Below are 6,035 nucleotides of genomic sequence, written 5' to 3' on the forward strand. Positions count from 1 at the left end.
ATACATATCAGTTTAAAGTCACGATGAATAGTGTTAAGAATTTTTTAAATATTAAAAATGGATATGGTGTTGTTATCATACCAAATCGATTTGGAAGACGATGTATAGTGATTTACATTTTTTTGTATTCAAAAGTCAAAACAACATATTTTTTTTATCTCATAAATTATATTTATATGAGTGCTGATAACATTATTAAAACATATTTTGTATTGTAAACTATACGAGTATCGATATGTGACGAATTTAATAACATTGGTACTGATATCGGCAATATCAGAAACCGGTATTCATTTTTATGGCCTTTGATTGATGCAAAAGCAATATCCTTTTGAGCATATCGCGACTTTGTTTTTTTAGTTTTCTCTTTTAGTTACAAAAGTGAGTGTCAGTATCGAACCGAACCGATACCAACTGAGTTACCACCGCATAGCGCGGGAGAAAACCCACTAGTTGAAATTAATATGAACTAGTTGGATTTCCGCGCTTCGCGGCGGGCCTTCAGTCGACATCGACTTAGTTCGTTAAACTATAGGTATGGTACATGCACTCCGTATAACTACCAATAGAGATACGCCTAAAAGGATATCGACACGTGTTTTACATTAACCGAAAACTACAAAAACAAATGTCACATGTTCTTCGGGCGGGCATTGGTTCGGCCAGTGTCACTCACTAAAGCATACGGTAGTAGGGTACTAAATAACTCTATTACCAATACAACTATATTCAAAATTTATTAGACATTATTTTCTATTACTAAAAAAAGAAAAGGGTAAACAGGTCACTTAAAAAATCTAAACCATAATGTAACTTTGATGACATGCATGTTTGTGCTTTGATCATTTGTACATTAGTATTTACAACTCGGTATTAACTTTATGTCTATACATATATAAAAATAAATATATCACTATGACATAAATCGAATTTTATTAAACATCTTATCTTAGTAGTTATAAAAGGAAATATAATATATTTATAAGAAATCATGTTATGAAAATGTTATAAAATATTAAAGAACTAGTAGGTTTCTCCCGCGCTTCGCAGCTGGGCAAGCCGAATTTTAACAAAATTGAAACCGAAATGTGCAAACAATTATTTACCAACCGGGAATTTTACTAACCCACTTATTAAACACACATAGCACATATTTTATAACTATTTAATCAAAGATAGACTGGGTGGTTTTTACAATTTTAGTCCAAAGTCATCCACAACCCATAATTGATTTCTATTAAATCTGGCGTATTTAAACCTAACGGCCCACAATCATTTGACCAGCAACAAAAGCAATGTTTAAACAAATTGCCCTTTTCAAAGGCCCATCATAACTTTGACGTTTTGTTATCTTTTGAAATTATTATTATTAATATTAACTAGCAATAACATCCGTGCGCGTTGCGGCACGAGACATCATAAACATCGAATAGATTAGTTCAAACGTTATGTGATGCGCTAACCATATGAAAACACGTGTTTCAACGTATTTGATTGAACTCATCAACTCAACGTTACCTATATAAGCATTGCAATTGGACCAAACACAAAGTAAATCAAATTTATACCCAACAATCATAACGTATTATATGTGACCCGAGTCATACATAGAAAATGTAACGGGTATAACGAAAAGCTGACACATATAATCAAAACATCACCTCACTCGTTTCCTACAAAAGTTTACGTCGAAACATACACCAACTCAAATTTATACCGAAACGTACATAAAAATATGCACGTAAAAATGTTTTTTTAAACGAAAACATATTATATTTGACCTAACTCGTTTCCAGAAGAAGCTTACGTCAAAACTTGCGAAAAATTAAAAGTATAAGGGACCAAAGTTGAAAATAAGAAAGTGTTGGGGTTAAAAAGTTGAAAACCTTTGGGTTAAAACTAAAAACATCAAAGGGCTTAAAATGAGAAACATAAAAACCTTTGGGTTAAAAGTTAAAAATGCAATTTTTTTTTTGAAAAACTCCCAATACACATTTTACAACTATTAAAGCAACAAAAATTTGCTAATTTATAGTTTGGAATATATGATAAAATTAAAAGGGAATGAACAGTATTCGTTCTTTATTATTTATTATGTGATTTTTTATTATACCTTATATTAATTTATTAGACTATGGGGTATGGGACGAGGGTTAGGGCGTGGGTTGGGTACAAATACCTAAGTCACCACCTCGGGTAGGCTTGGGTTTCGGTATGGCCTCTTGGGTGGGAGTTTCAGTCCGGGCGTTGGGCATGACTAGCAGTCCTCCGTGGCCGGCTCTCATTGGCTGGGTTGGCTAGGCCATAGCGGCTAGGTTTAAATTTTAAAAAATAATCGTTTGGCTTGTAATCATTCTTTATTATGTGATTTTTTATTATATCTTATATTCATTTATTAGACTATGGGGCATGGGGCGTGGGTTGGGTACAAATACCCAAGTCACCACCCCCGGGTGGGCTTGGGTTTCGGTGTGGCCTCTTGGGCGGGAGTTTCAGTCCGGGCGTTGGGCATGACTAGCGGTCCTCCGTGGCCGGCTCTCATTGGCTGGGTTGGCTAGGCCATAGCGGCTAGGTTTAAATTTTAAAAAATAACTGTTTGGCCAAGCCAAACGGTTCACCCAAGTCACTATAAAACCCCCCAACCCCACCGCATGTCCACATCGCTACTCCAAACCTTCACTCCACCTACCCGAACCCGCTACCCACACTTGATACCGGCACAACGCGATGAAGGGCCGCCAACCCAGTGAAACCCGTTACTGGCCGGAAGCTTTCGCTAGCTACCGGCACAACGTGGGGAACGACCAGCACAATTTAAACGCGTGCCAACACAAGTGGCACGAGCTACGACCGAAGCTCGACCGTTTTAAAACCTACTACGATAGCGTCCCGTGCGGTGATATAAGTCACGAAGAGTGGGTGGCGGTGGCCAACATCTAGTTTCGGGGCAAGCAGCGGAAGTCATTTGACAAGCTCGCCCGTTTCAATCTACCTAACGCTTTAGGCTTTTTTTATTTTGTGATCCTTTTTTTTTGTAGAATTTTCTAATTTTTAGGAACTTTTAATAATAATTTTAGGCTTTTTTTAATTCTGTGTGTATTTTTTAATTTTAGGTTTTTTTAAATTTTTATAAAACTGGCCAACCCACGCGGGCTAGCCACGCCCCGCCATACCGACCCAACACGTCACTTACCAGCGGGGGGCTCGAAGTCCATGTGTCAACCCATGTCCCAAACCCCCGTCCCACCATACTCCACGGTCGAAAACACCAATGCCTTTCACGCAACGCGCGTAATTTAAAAACACTAGTTATTTTCTAAAAAACCAACAGAGTTACATTCCAAATCCCCAATACCATTTCAAATTTTCAACGACATTATCGAAGCTGAAAAGCCTTGGGTTTTCATCCATAAGTCTCGGAACTTTATATCCGGTAAAATAGCGACCATATTAGTAGGTGAGTTTATTGGACTTCAAATTCTTGATCTTAGTTACAACCAGCTCACCAAAAATGTAAAGTGTACGGTGGGAAATTTACCGGCTACACTCCAGCCACCATCACCATTTTGGTGTTCGTCACTAACGTTTCTTGGTTTCAGATCTGAAATCTGAGGTGGGGGAAGTGGAGTGGGAGTCATCTTCACAGCCGATTGTGGTGCTTTTATGAGAACCGAAGAGTGGGGCAGAGATTTAGACGGCATACAATGATGTATCTATTTTCCGGTTAAGGTATTCCGGCGATTACTGCCGTTTCTGACCGGGTAGCAAGATGTATATGAAGCGATTTCAGATCCGGTTTCACGTAGGCGTCTCAGATTCAGTTTCCGCTAGTGGTGAAGCCGGATAGAATCATATTACAAGCTTTCCGGTAGCAACACAATTCGTCTCTCCAGCTTTTTTTCCCATCTTTTATCTTGTAAACTCATGTGCTACCTTAGTCGTCCGCCGTGTACATATCATATTATGTTGTGCATCCCACGTTGTACCTTATGCTATATTAGGGTGTAAGGGGCACTCCCCTAAGAGGGGAGTCCCCTTTCTTACGCATAACCAATCCTCGTGTGTCACGTCAACTCCCCTCTTAAACTCCTCTAACACCCTAAATTGATGGCGGCACTCCCCTCTTAGCTGACTTGGTTTTTTTATTAAAAAAAATAAAATTTTTCATTGGTCCATCTCCTCCCTCTCTCCTTCCTTTCTTCGGTGACTTCCCACCGATTTCCTCCCTCTCTCCTACCTCACCGCCTTGATGGCGGCACCCCCCTAATCGGCAATCATGTCCCCGAAGAGACTCCCCGAATGTGCCCCGATCCCCCTTAACTGTGCACCAGTTATAAACTGACACGTCGACGACACTGTAGCTAAGATTACACCTACATAGTATATATTTACATAAGAGTAAATTACAAGTTTTGTCCTTTATGTTTACACCAAATTGCAGACGCTGTCCTTTATCGCAAAAGTTGACAAGTTTTGTCCTTAATGTTTCAAAATCTTACACGTTATGTCCTTTAGGCCAAACCCAGTTATATTTTTTTGTTAAATCTGGTCATGTGGCTTGCACATGAGGGTATTCTTGTCATTTCACATTCCCAGGGGTTATTTTGTAAAGAACTTTCATTAAGGGGCCATTTTGTACAAAAATTAAAAATAAAACACTATATAAATACACACTCTCTCTCTCCTCTCTTTAATCTGCAATTAGTTAAAAACTAATGAAATACCCAGATCAAAGATCAAAGGTAGAACCTTTATTAATCAAGCTGTATAAAATTAATCTAATAATCACCATAAACAATAAATTCAACTAATAATCACGAGAAACTGTATAAATTCAATTAATAATCACCAGAAACTATATAAAATCAAGCTGTATAAATTAATCTAATAATCACCAGAAACTTCATGAAACAAGATTTGAAGTTGTTGAATAAAAGATGGAACAATAAAATATAAGCTAGGTAGCTTGTAAGAAGCTTTGACTTTGACCAGCTTACCTCCGGCGACAAACTTCTTCAAATATCTCAAATCGAACAACAAAATTCACATCAATTATTCAAACAGTCAACAGTTTCAAATCGATTACTCAATCGAACCACCGCACCTAACCCACCGCCGCCGCACCTTCACCACCGCACCTAACACCACCTCCACCACCGCACCTAACCCTCCGCCGCAGTTGGTCACCATCCACAACCCACCACCACTCCGGCCACCACCACCTGTAACCGCCCCTAACACCACCTCCACCACCACTCTGACCACCACCACCTGCAACCGCCCCTAACACCACCTCCACTACCGCTAACCCACCTTCACCATCCACCACAACCCACTACCAGTAGGCGATTCAAGTAGGGCATGAAAATGACCGTCTCGTTGCGCCCGATCGAGTGTTGCGATGACTCTGCTCATGTAAGTCAGCTGAGAGCCGTATGGCGGGTACAGAAACTCGATCGGTATGTCGCTGATGTGATTCACATTTGGTTTAGGGTTTGGATTTGACATAACTGCTTTGCTTTGGGTGGATTTTCACCTATCGTTTGCCTTCATTTTGTAAATTGGGGAGTGTTCTAGGGCTTCCTGCTAAGAGAGCGAAGAGAGAGAGACAGAGAGAGAGTAAGTTATATTTGTTTTTTATTTTTCAATTTTGTCTAAATAGTCCTTGAAAAATAACTTTTAACAAAATAGTCCCTGGAAATGTGAATAGACAAATATACCCTCATGCGCAATGCACATGAGCATATTTAACCAAAAAATCTAACTGGGTTTGGTCTAAAGGACATAACCTGCAAGATTTTGGAAGGTTAAGGACACCGCCTGTAAACTTTTGGAAAAAAGGACAGCGCCTGCAATTTGGTGTAAACATAAAGGACAAAACTTGTAATTTACTCAAAATATTTATATAATGAAAGTTTAGTTGTTAATAGTCTTCTTAATTTCACTTTAATAAATAATAGCTTTTTTATAATATTAATGGACACATGTGCAAGTAATACAATTCAAATTGTACTTTAGCTTTGATCTTTTGTATT

At 38.8% G+C, this 6,035-nt stretch overlaps 1 long non-coding RNA gene across 1 annotated transcript; it reads left to right on the top strand.

Annotated features, from left to right (window-relative positions):
• The first annotated feature begins 3,260 nt into the window (after window positions 1–3,260).
• LOC118480899 lies at window positions 3,261–3,973 on the top strand. The gene is made up of 2 exons (XR_004864176.1): window positions 3,261–3,457; window positions 3,600–3,973. It is a non-coding gene; the product is annotated as an uncharacterized LOC118480899 (long non-coding RNA).
• Window positions 3,974–6,035: the final 2,062 nt, after the last annotated feature.

Source organism: Helianthus annuus, chromosome 8 (genome assembly GCF_002127325.2).
Source record: "Helianthus annuus cultivar XRQ/B chromosome 8, HanXRQr2.0-SUNRISE, whole genome shotgun sequence".
Taxonomy (NCBI): Eukaryota; Viridiplantae; Streptophyta; class Magnoliopsida; order Asterales; family Asteraceae; genus Helianthus; species Helianthus annuus.